A 13,440-nucleotide genomic window follows, 5' to 3' on the forward strand; every position below is an offset into this window, starting at 1 on the left:
TCACTTAATGTCACGTTTGTTTATGGCATTCCAGCCTTTAGTTTACATACCCCAGAGTTCGTTGTTTTCAGCTTGGCCGCTAAAAAACAAATCAGGAAAAGTTACCTGTATTTCCTTAGGTCTACCCTTGACGATTGAGTTAAAAGATTTTGTTAACCGAATAGTAAATAATATAAAGGAACCATGTTCCTTTCCATGACTTAGAAATATTGATATTAAACATTTTCCTTGCACTGCTGATTCTCCGCCCTCATTGTGACTTTACCCAGCGTGCCAGACCCGACATACCTTGGCCTGGGCAAAAACAACTACAGTAGAAAGTACCTTGTGTTACGTGGGAGCTTGTGCATATTCCTTGGCTCTCTAATTGAAGCTGACACCTTGAGTTTATGTCCTAATTGAGGCTTATACGCCTTAAGTTTGTCATAATTGATGCTTAGCCTACACCTTAAGTTTATGTCCTAATTGAGGCTTACACCTTGAGGTTATGTCCTAATTGAGGCTTATACACCTTAAGGTTATGTCCTAATTGAGGGTTACACCTTAAGGTTATGTCCTAATTGAAGCTTACGCCTTGAGGTTATGTCATAACTGGGGCTTAAACCTTAATGTTATTACGGTATTAGAGGCGCTGTGTGATATACTGCCACAAATACAACTGCCAAAAAAGACATTTTGTGTGCCATCCCAGGGGCCGAACTGTTCATCAACGTGAGCTGCATTTTTTTCTGTCAAGAGGCAAACGTATGTGCATGAGTGCAAATGCCTATAGAACGGGCTTAAATGGATGGCCCTCGAATGGAGATTAAATGTGTGATTATTGTTAAGGGTCATAACATTACTGTTCTTGTTATGGTCGTTTTGAGTGAAAGGTAAGGGAGGAAAGGGTAGGCCTATTCTTTAGGCTCCTAATGTTGCTTTTCCTTGTCATCATCATCATCATCATCATCATCATCATCAATCATCATGATCTCGAGAGTGTTTTAATAATGCGACTATGAATTTTATGAAGTTTAAATAAATTTACTTTTGCTTGTGTTTTTGCTGTGTGCACTCGCTTGTTTGTGAATATGTGCATGTGTTGGTAAGCGTAGAGGGGGAGGGGGGGATTTGTGATGAATGGTTTCTCTCCGATGGGGTATGAAGATTACTACATCGAGGCCTTCTTCCTATTTTTAAAAATTAGGTAATTCTGACATAATACCTGTCTCACGTATGATGTATTTCCCTCTCTCATCCTTCTCTTAGTCACGACCTTCGGTAGTGGGCTAACAACCATGGTACACAGTACACTAGTTAGACCTCAGTGGTCTGGTAAAACTAAGGTATACTTAACTTTTTTAGACCCATTGATGCATAACTGAGTTTTGAGGAAACATACACTTTAGTTCCATCCCTCATCTGGTCCGGGGACCGAAGTCATGTTTTCCTAGTTTATGAACCGAGGTATCCTAAAATGCTTTAAAATGTATATCCTTTTAACAGGTTAATTTATGCGAAAGTGAGATGAAGTGTCAGGTAGATAAATGAAGATTATCAATTATGATTAACTGGATATAGCGTAGGCCTACTTTTTGAAGCTGGCATTGGATTTAAAAGCTGCATTTGTTTTTAGTAGTCGAATGATAGAAAGGTCAAGTCAAGTTGACTATAAAAACCAGTTTAGTTAGATGGTTAACATGGAGTTCACATATAGTTGATAGTTAGTCAGATTAGGGGGCTTTTTTAAATACGTAGGCCTATAGTTAGATAAAGCATTGATGAGGTAGCAGTGGTTAAATATTTGGATAGAGTATGCGACAAACATAAGGTGATGTAATATATTATATATATACATATATATATATATATATATATATATATATATATATATATATATATAAATATATATATAACATGTATCTATCTATCTATCTATCTATCTATATATATATATATATATATATATATATATATATATATATATATATATATATATATATATATATATATATATATATAAATATATATACCCAAACAATAGGATTACATGGTCACACAGCGGCAATAAATTGATGCAAAATGATAAAAGAAACCGTAATTTTGTTTGAATAAATTGATGAAGCGCAGTCCAGTTTAGACTTAATTAGATTAACACCCGCGGTACGAGTGGATATATTAACTCTTCGGACGGTGGGGTGGAGGTGGGTGGGGGCTGGGGAAGAGGGGCGCGCCGTCGTTTTATTAGACGCTAAAAAGAATCAAAGCAGCTGTCGGTTTAGCTGCCGTCGGCGTAATAGGATTAGCTCAAGGGGAAAGCCTCTCATTTTATATTTCTCCTTTTTGCTGCAACGCTTATTGTTGTTGTTGCCGTTGGTGACGATACGACTGATGCTGTTCTTGTTCTTGTTTCTTATTGTTGTTGCTGTTGATGATGCGACTGACGTTGTTCTTCTTGTTCCTGGTTGTTGTTGTTGATGATAGGCCTACTCCTGATACTTTTCTTGCTGTTTCTTATTGTTGTTGTTGATGATACGACTGATGCTGTTCTTCTTGTTGGTTTCTCCTGCTGATGTTGCTGTTAATGATACGACTGTGCTGTTATTATTTCTTATTGTGGTTGCTGTTGATGATGCGACTAATTCTGTCCTTCTTCTTGTATCATGTTGTTGCTGTTGATGATAGGCCTACTCCTAGTACTGCTCTTCTTCTTCTTGTTTCTTATGTTGTTGATGATGATACGACTGATGCTGTTCTTCTTGTTTCTTATTGTTGTTGTTGATGAAAGGCCTAATCCTGAAGCTGTTCTTCTTGTTATTGCTTCTTATTGTTGTTGCTGTTGATGATACGACTGATGCTGTTCTTGTCCTTGTTCTTGTTTCTTATTGTTGTTGCTGTTGACAATAGGCCTACTTCTGATACTGTTCTTCTTCTTCTTGTTTCTTACTGGTGTTGTTGTTGATGATGATACGGCTGATGCTGTTCTTCTTCTTCTTGATTCTTATTGGTGTTGTTGATGATAGGCCTACTCCTGATGCTGTTCTTGTTGTTGTTTCGTAGTGTTCTTGCTGCTGATGATGCGACTAATGCTTTTCTTGTTGTTGTTGTTTCTGATTGTTGTTGCTGTCGGCGTTATAGTATTAGCTCTCATTTTTCTGCTATTTTTGCTTTTTCTCATCCTTTTTCTCATTTTATTTTTCTCCTTTTTGTTGCAGCTCTTATTATTGTTGTTGCTGTTGATGATGATACGACTGATGCTGTTCTTGTTGTTGTTGTTGTTTTGTATTCTACTATTTTTCTTAAGCTGTAAGGACAACCGGATTTAAGCGTGTTTCATTTTATGTGGTGACGTGTGCGTTGCAGAATAATTATAAGGTGATGATAAATAGAAAATATGGTATTGTTGTTGTTAATATTGTTTTCAAACTTTAAAGGCAGCTGAACGGAGTGTTGCGTCTGAGAGATATTCGTCTGTGTTGCAGAATAATGTGTAATCAGTGTTGAATGTTATGGCTATATTAGCTGTTTTTTTTAATCTGTCAAACCGTATAAGTCGCCGAGAGATGAGATATTACGTAGGGAATGTTTGCGTATGCTGCAATAATGGAAGACTGCGCCCTTGGGACATACGGACGTCTAGCAAAGTTATCCTGTAGGGAGGTGGCGCCGTCAGCGTACCTCACGCAATGCACTGTAGGCATTATTTAAGGTCTTGGCAGCGTCCCTTCGTCCCCTAGCTGCAGCCCCTTTCATTCCTTTTACTGTACCTCCGTTCACATTCTTTTTCTACCATCTTACTTTCCACCCTCTCCTAACAATTTATTCTTAGTGTTTGAAAACCTTTTTTTGCTGTTAATTTCCCTCACAGCGCTGAATGGTCTCATAGGTCCCAGCGCTTGGCCTTTGGCCTAAATTTTATATTCCATTTCTGTTTAGCAAAAAAGTGTATGATGAGAGTAATGATTTGTGAATGTTATAGTTATTGGTTCCTACTTAGGGCTCAAACCTTAAAGGAAGCCGAAGAACTCGACGTCTGCCGGAATAGGCCTATAGGCCTACGTTTTTCTGTAGCGAAAGAATATGAAGGCTTTAGAATGACGAGTAATTCTGTGATTTCACACAACTATTAGTAAACAAAAATGAATCATTTGAATGGAAAGCTTTATAAATGACGATGATGTTTCTCTTCGAGCTACCCTTATGCCAGCACGGGCTCTTGCTCCTGGGTAGCGGAAAAGTGACTGACCTCATTATTGCCTTTATTTATAACCTAAAGCTCTTGTTTTTCTGCAGTCAAAAAGACGAGTTTAAATTTTGTATATTGTAAGGTCAGAGTCCCGCCTCCTCTTGGGCAGTGTCGTCACACCCGTCAGGCCAACTCCTCTCACATTTCCTCTGTTAAAATCAGCAATCCTCGAATGGCAACGATCAGTGGTTTTCTTTACCCCTATCTCCAGTCTCTTGAATTCTCCTCCTGCTTCCGTATTTCCAAGAAGCAGATCTATTCTTGAAGGTAATCCCAACACTTTTTCACTTACTCTTTCCGTTTCTTGTTTCCTCCGGACCTGGGCTAAATGGGGGCATAAGGCTGACAGTCCCTTCGGCCTCTGCCTTGAAAATTCAAAAGATTCGTTGGTTATTTGTATTTTTTTATGCAAAACTACAGTCTTATCTTTAAACTCATCCCAAAAACGTCACTTTAGGAACGTGCATCAAACATCTTGTGTCTGGTGTGAGCGATATTGGGTCATATTAAGGCTTGAGAAGCAAGCAAAGAAGAGAATGGCGTTAAATTAAGTGACTAAATCAATAGTTCTACGAATGTAAGATGGGAAGTATTTCGACCAAATTTGAGTTGAATTAATATTTCTTGAAAATTTTACCAAGATTATTTTTATTCTAAATATTTGTGACTAAATACATAAATTTAAGGTTCTTTGGAGTGTCCCTTCGGCCCCTAGCTGCAACCCCTTTCGTTCCTTTACTCGTACCTCCGTTCATAGTACCTTCCTTCTGTCTCCATTTCCACCCTCTCTTAACAATTATTTCACAGTGCAACTGCGAGGTTCCACTCCTGCTACACCTTTGAAACCTCCTTTATTCTCAGTTTTCATTTCAGCGCTGAGTGACCTCATAGGTGCCAGCGCTTGGCCTTCGTCCTAAATTTTATATTCTATTACTCTCCTAAAACATACTCCATACGTTTATGACGTAAACAAATCGGTCAATTAACGACGAAATCCTGGTGTGATTGATTGATTATTATTATTATTATTATTATTATTATTATTATTATTATTATTATTATTATTATTATTATTATTATTATTATTATTATTATTATTCAGTAAATGAAACCTATTTATATGGAACAAGCCCAAAGGAGCCATTGACTTGAAATTCAAGCTTCCAAAGAATATGGTGTTCATTAGAAAGAAGTAAGAGGAAGTAAAGGGAAATACAGAAAGAAGAGATCCCACCTATTAAAAAAGAAAAAATAAATTAATAAATTAATAAATAGATAGATAGATAAAAATGTATTAAAATGCAAGGAGAATAGTATTAGGGTAGTAATGCGTTGCATCTTCGCTTGAACTTCTGATTGATTGATTGATTATGGCTACTAAAACTGGTGTCGTCACAGCGACTTGGTGCGTCTGAACTGGCGCATTTCCTCTTTATAGGTCTACTAAAGTGACGTCCTCCTTAAGTTATGCTGCTCCAGAAAGGTCAAAGGTTGAAGACTTTCGGGGGGTCGGGATGATGATGATGTTAAGGCCCTCGGACGGAGAGAGAGAGAGAGAGAGATAACAATAAATATCAGGAAGTAAGGAGAGGTAGTTTGTGTGTGTGTGGTATTACGGTTTAGGATAATAGGTTTTCGTTAGAAAGGTTGTGAAAACGTTAGGACTTGAAGAAGCAAAGTACTGATGAAATAAAAAAAAAAGTATATATATTCATACATATATATATATATATATATATATATATATATATATATATATATATATATATATACATATTTATAGTTATATATATGTTTGTATATATATATATATATATATATATATATATATATACATATACATATACAAGGTGTTTCGAAATTAGAGGGCCCGTCCCCTCTACAGCATAAACTAAAATTGATATGGAAAAAACAAAAGTAATTCAGAACAGGTATTTATTTAAGTTTCTCTCTGAGTATTTAATATTTTGTGTGGCCTCCATCTGCCTGTACCACAGCCTGCATTCTTGAGGGGTATGATTTCAGCAAATCGCAAAAAGGCTGAGACTCAAACTTCATTTCTGCACTTCGATCACCTCTCTTCGCAGGTCGTTGAGGCTTGGTATACCATCATAGTTCACTGTGCGCGCGTCAACACGATCCTTTAAGGTACTACCAATGTTTTCACACACATTAAGGTCAGGGGAGCTACCTGGAAATTCACTTGACGAGAAGAAATCGATACCACTGTTTCGGAGCAGCTCCTGTGTCTGAAGAGCCTTGAAATGTGGTGCCTTATCATGCAAAAATGTGACTTCTTCAACAGATAACACAGTTTCAGGATCTTTGAGGAAAGGAAATACTCCACCAGTAAGCACAGTTTCTCTGAAGTATTCGCCATTCCATGACTGTCCTTTTTCTTTGATGATACACATTAACCGTTTGGCTGTGAAACAGAAAAATTCCCAAACATTCAGGAAATTTCACAACTTGGCGATAGCGCATGTATCGCTGATATCATCCAACTTTGCAGCCCAAATGATGTCATTTTTATGATTTGGCTTCCTGACTGTGTAAATGAAGAATTCATCTGATGTGGCAACATGGAGAAAGTCAGCTTCATCCCAATCTTTAAGAAATGAACCGCAAAACCATGCACAGTCTTCTCTTTGTTGCTGAGTGATGTTGGGCTTGCTGATAACATGAAATGGGTTGATACCAGATTTTTTCAACTCACGATATACAGCACTATAACTTCTCTTCTTTCCCCTTTTTGTTTCTAGTTCAAGCGCCAATTTACATAAAGACTTACTTGGTCTACCCACTGCCTCAGCTATGATGTCTTTTGACTCCTGAGAAAGGACTTCAGGCCTTCCAAGATTCTCACTCTTTTCGCAATGACAGTCTTATGGATTTTTGTTCCAGTTTCTTTTAACAAAGGAATGTGAAATGAAGGATGCGCCATATATATATTTATATATATATATATATATATATATATATATATATATATATATATATAAAATGTTGGTCATAAGCACATGTACTTAGATTTACAGGACGCCTTGTTATGTGCCTGTGGAGAGCAGGAGGCTGTGAATTGTGCGAGACACATAAGAATTTGAGTCCTGAGCATCAGATATGGAGTTAAACCAAAATAATTACTGATGTATGACATAATTCGGACCAGTGGACCATGCGTGTACGCTCGACCTTGTGTGTGTGCTTGTGTATGTATGTGTGTGTGTGTGTGTGAGAGAGAGAGAGAAGAATCAGGAAAACAAATAAAGAATTGCGATTAACAGATGAGGCGAGAAGGTGAAAGGGACAGCGATAGAAGGATGGATAGATGCAGGCAGCAGGATTTCTATGACCTTCCTCCCCGTAGGAGGGGAGTGCCGTCAGTGCACCTCGTGTGGTGCACTATAGGCTTTTCCTAATGGTCTTTGAAGCGTCCCTTCTTTCCCTAGCTGCAACTTATTTCATTCCTTTTACTCTACCTCCGTTCATTTTTTCTTTCTTCCATCTTACTCTCCACCTTCTTCAACAATTGTTTCGTAGTGCAACTGCGAGGTTTTCCTCCTGTTACGCCTTTCAAACCTTCTTACTGTCAATTTCCCCTCCAGCGCTGAATGAACTCTGGGGTCCTAGCGATTGGCCTTTGGCCTAATTTCTATATTCTCTCTCTCTCTCTCTCTCTCTCTCTCTCTCTCTCTCTCTCTCTCTCTCTCTCTCTCTCTCTATAACCTTACTTAGCCTAGCTCAGGACCCTCCCTGCGTGTAAAGGGCGCAGTGATTCAAGCCGCCCGTCTTGTCCACTTAGACTGCCCGGCCGCTGAGAGTCTTAATGACCTCTTCATTTGCAAGGATCGCGTTGCAGCCGAGGCTTGTTGTTTGTTGTTGGTATTCCTTGCAATGGCCAAGCCACGTTTTCTGTTCCTCATCCTTGAAATGTTACACCTCCGAGGACAACCTCCAAGAACGCATTTGATTGTGCCGACTCCTGCTTCTGCTCCCCCCCCTCCTCCTCCCCTTCCCCCTCCCCCCCTCCTCCTCCTCCTCCTCCTCCTCCTCCTCCTCCTCCTTTTCTTCTTCTTCTTCTGCTATTTCTGCTTTTCCTCATCCTTTTTCTCTTCCTCTCCTCTTCTTCTTCTGCTATTTCTGCTTCTTCTTCTTCTTCTCCTTCGTCTTCTTCGCCTTTTCTTCTTTTTCTCCTCCTTTTCATCTTCTTCTCCTCCTCCTCCTCCTCCTTCTTCTTCTTCTTCTTCTTCTTCTTCTTCTTCTTCTTCTTCTTCTTCCTTTTCTCCTCCTTTTCTTCTTCTTCTTCTTCTCCTCCTCTTCTTCTTCTGCTATTTCTGCTTCTTCTTCTTCTTCCCCTCCCCCTTCTTCATCTTCTTGTTGAAGTCCTCGCGCTTTTGTGACAGCTTTCTCTAACTCTTTCGCGTTCGCTGTGTGTTTTTGTCGCCTGGAGGTCTTTGTCGCATGTATTATCTGGGCTCGGTTTTCAAGCGTGTCCGCCTGTGTGCATGTGCGTGTGTGTGCATGTGTACGTATGTGCGTGTTTGTCCTTGCAAGTTGTGTGTATTTTATCCGCCAGTGTAACTTGAAGAACGTCTCGGCAGACCGGTACGTTTTGCGTATGTCAGTATAGTAGATTATGTTACGTTATATATACTGTAGGGTAGATGATAATAATAATAATAATAATGATGATGATGATGATGATAATAATAATAGTTTTTTCCCTTATCCTCATACACTAATGCAGAATGCACATACAATGGATACAGTGGAAATACATTAGGAAATTGACTTAAAATAAAGTTACCTAAAATGTTAACTTTATTAGTTGTGACTGTTGTTTAGACATCGGTATATAGTCAGCGTTTGCGATAGGTCTAGACTTTATTTTAGCTATCCCGAGACATATAAAGAGACTTTATTGTAAAAAAGGGGCAGATGAATGTTGTGGTGTTTATATGCAACCAAGGAATATTGCTGAAGGTTTCATTTTGTTAGATTGATTGATTGATTATGAAATTTAGGTCTTGAGGACCAAGCGCCGGAACCCATATTAATTATTGTTATTGCTGGTGTTGTTATAGTCTCGAGTGTCTGTGTCGATTTAGGTAATATAAGGTTTTACTTATGTTTCAGGCAAAGAAAATAATGTGAAACCTTCTGGGTCACATCAAATGTGACCCAGAGGGGAATATGGAAAGAGAGAGAGAGAGAGAGAGAGAGAGAGAGAGAGAGAGAGAAGCCATATTGAGAAGGTCTCATCTTGATAGGTATCATGTTGTGATTTTTGTCGTCTTGAATCGATACTTTTATGCGGTGAGGTTTGTGTAACCCTGCCCTCTTGATCTTCTTAAAGATATGAAGCCTGACATGTGTATGTACATGTGTTTGTTTGTTTTGTTCGCGTGCTTGCATGAAGAGAAGGAGGAGGAGGAACTGTGCTAAATAGCGCTTGGGCAAGACTGGGCTGGAAGGAAGGCCTATGCAAGAGGTGTGTTTGTGGCAGTACTGTAGTATCCGTTGTACCTGTTTGATTCTTGTATGGTTCTGAGTTAAAATAAAGTATATTATATTTATTCCATTGGCTGGCAGGCCTCATTGTGAACCAATGTCAATTTTACAAGGCCTCTACACCTCACTGTTTGGCGCCATCAGAGCCCTGTCTTCAAGAGTATCCTTAGCTGGAAGTGCACTTATTATTATTATTATTATTATTATTATTATTATTATTATTATTATTATTATTATTACTGAAAACCTATGAGATTCCTGTGGAAATTCTATAGAAAGTACATTGCAAATTGCACTTTTTATCTCTCGAGATCACAGATGTAATTATTATTATTATTATTATTATTATTATTATTATTATTATTATTATTATTATTATTATTGGCTGCCTGGTAATACGATGATCCCAGTATAGATTAAAAATAATCATTATGATCACAACCGTATCTTATTTATGTATATCGTATTTTAGCGAATTTAAGGAACGTATATACAAAATAGTATAAGCCTGCTACCACGTATAAACTCTAAATTTTATTATAGTATATTACAGATTTGAATGCTCTGTTCAATCTTCCGGTAGTTGGTAATATGACACCACAGGAAGGGCAGTGTTGCCATGTCAGGGACGCTGGTCATCCCATCCGCGGCAATCAAATTTCACTACTCTGCGCTTCGGCGGGTTGGTTACACTGCTTCTCACGCCAATGTTACCATGATGATTTGTTGAATGGAGTTGATTCTTTTTCTATTTATTTTTTGTGAGTGAATGGAATGATTTATTTAATTATTTCATGAGGACTATATTTCTGCTTATTCCTCCATTTTTTGTTATGAGTGAATGAAATTATTTATTTATTTATTTATGTATTTATTTATTTATATATTATTTCTTTATTTCTTTATTCATTTATTTATTATAAGGACTCTGATTTCGGATGTTTTCTCTGTTATTGAAACATAACATTACAGTGATTGTAATGGAAAGCTTAGGTAAATGGTAACATTTTATAACATTTGTATTACCTTTCATAATATTATAACATTTCTTAATATTATAGCTGTCATTGTCCGTACTTTTGTCACTACAGCATGCATTGCTCATTGCATGGCGCACCGTAGGTAGTAGTGTTAAAGGTCCTATGGAGCGTCCCTTCAGCCTCAGCTGCACTGGGTTCCTTTAAATCTCTTCACACTTACATATCCAACTTCTCTAACTTTACTCCAGTTCTCACCTGTCATTCAAGAGGAGGTTTTCGTCATAATAATAATAATAATAATAATAATAATAATAATAATAATAATAATAATAATAATATAGGATTGTGTGTAATATTAGTACGTTAATGGACGTTCGCGCATGCGCTGAAGTGTTTTAATAAATTAGTTGCATTTTTATCTATTTGATTATTCATTTGTTAATGTAAGTGGTTATCTATTCTTTCTTAATTTCCTATTACCTTCTGTTACTTCTTTCTAATGAATACCATATTCTTTAGATTCTTGAATTTCAGGTTAGTGGCCCCCGCGGGTTTGTTCCATATGAATAGGGTTAATTTTCTGAATAATAATAATAATAATAATAATAATAATAATAATAATAATAATAATAATAATAATAATAATGGAAAAACAAATCTCCAATTATGTATGCGTACATATATTTGTACCCATACATAACTGTGTATTTGTTTCTCAATTTCAAGACTCATGCTACTATGAGGATTTTTTAATAATAATAATAATAATAATAATTATAATAATAATAAAAATAACAACCACGTCACTCGTCATCTTACTCTTAAAGTAAGCGATCTAGATTCCAGAGTAGTTTTTCATCAGCATATGTTGCGTAGGCAACACATATGCGGAGCACGTGTGTGGTGGCCGAAATATTAATCATTTGTTATTTTCTTCTAGCTACTTATGCCCTGTGTGCGTGTGCGTGTGTGTGTGTGTGTGTGTTTTTTTTACACTTTTCAACTTCGAAGTTTATTTATGTTTTGTTGGTTCTCCACAGTTTATCGTTATCGTTAACTATTATTATTATTATTATTATTATTATTATTATTATTATTATTATTATTATTATTATTTCCATTGAAGTATGGCCCTGTTGGACCTGACTGCCTCTTTATCTGTTGATTGATCTTGTTATATTTATCATTAGTATTTTTTTTGCTATAATCATGTTTGCCTCTTGGTGTGTTATTGTTTAATAAGTTTAGTAGTAATCCGTTAATACTATTATTATTATTATTATTATTATTATTATTATTATTATTATTATTATTATTAATTACTTTTGTCATCTGTAGCATACAGCACTCTGTATTTGTATATAGTCATAAACTGAAATTCCGTATATTTAATTTAATTATCATTCCTTATTTGTGTGTGTGTGTGTGTGTAATGTATTTTAAGCATAGGGCCAAGTTTAAGATATTAATGTCAAAAACCTTTCGCGACCTGTCCGCGGAACTCACTTTTTATTGCATAGTAAATGTATTAGCAGCAACAAAACTGTCTACCATTGCAAGGATTGCATAATGTTAACAAGAGCCTCTGGGACTTATGTTGCCAAGATTGTATTGTCATTAAAAAAAAAATGATCAAATAGAGTTGGTTTGACGGCGGCCTTTCCTTTGTAACGGCTCCTCTTGTCAAGCAACGTTGAGAATCGGGTGAAGTCAAACCTTCTCCTTCTTCTTCCTTTCCCCTCTGCATCTTCTTCTCTTCCTTTTTCCTCCCTTCTCCTTCTTCTTCATCTTCTTCTTCTTCTGCATCTTCTTCTTCTCCTTACGCCGCCGGACGGGAGCTCACAAGGCTCGTTGGAGAGAGCGGTGTGGGAGGGTCTGGTAAACGAAGCGTGTATGAGCTATGGCGGGATTGGGGAGGCGAGACATGTGCTAACACTTAGCCCAGGAGGTCTTGGGGGACCTACAAATTGGAGTGGTGGTTAAAACTCCCTTTTTACAGGGTAGCTGACAGCTCGAGGTGTCAAATGAGAAACTTTATTTGTGGGAATACTCTCCGGGGAGGACCCCGCCGGCTACTACTCTGTACTTAAGGGCGTCTTGCGGCTATCATTCTTTTTCTCTGCCTCTGTCTCTCACTCTCTCTCTCTCTCTCTCTCTTCTCTTTTTCTCTCCCCCTTTCATTTTCTTGTCGTGGCTCGTGAAGGGCGACTCTTTTCCTCTTGGATAAATTGTGGCAGATTTGTTTTTGTTGGGTCGTATTGAATGAAGTGTCAGGCAGGAGCTTGAGTTTTCCCTCGTAGGGTCTGGCCTCTATTCTCTAGTGTTCTTTATTTTACTTGTTGGGTTTTTTTTTTGTCTGAATTACTTAGCAAACTGTTTATGTGGTAATTTTTTTTTTACTACATTATCCCCTTCTTCATTTTCGTATTAGAGCCTTGGTTTTTTAGTGCTCAGAAGAACAAAGGGAGGTTAATGATAAACCACTTGTGCGGTGTAGGTTCGAATCTCACCAGGAAAGAAAGAACATCATTATATATATATATATATATATATATATATATATATATATATATATATATATATATATATATATATATAATGTATATATACATATATACATACGCACAGACGTATAGACATACATATATACTGTAGATATGTTAGATATAATATATAATGTATATACAGATGTATATGCATATACATATATATAATATATATACA

Source organism: Macrobrachium rosenbergii, chromosome 56 (assembly GCF_040412425.1).
Source record: "Macrobrachium rosenbergii isolate ZJJX-2024 chromosome 56, ASM4041242v1, whole genome shotgun sequence".
Lineage (NCBI taxonomy): Eukaryota > Metazoa > Arthropoda > Malacostraca > Decapoda > Palaemonidae > Macrobrachium > Macrobrachium rosenbergii.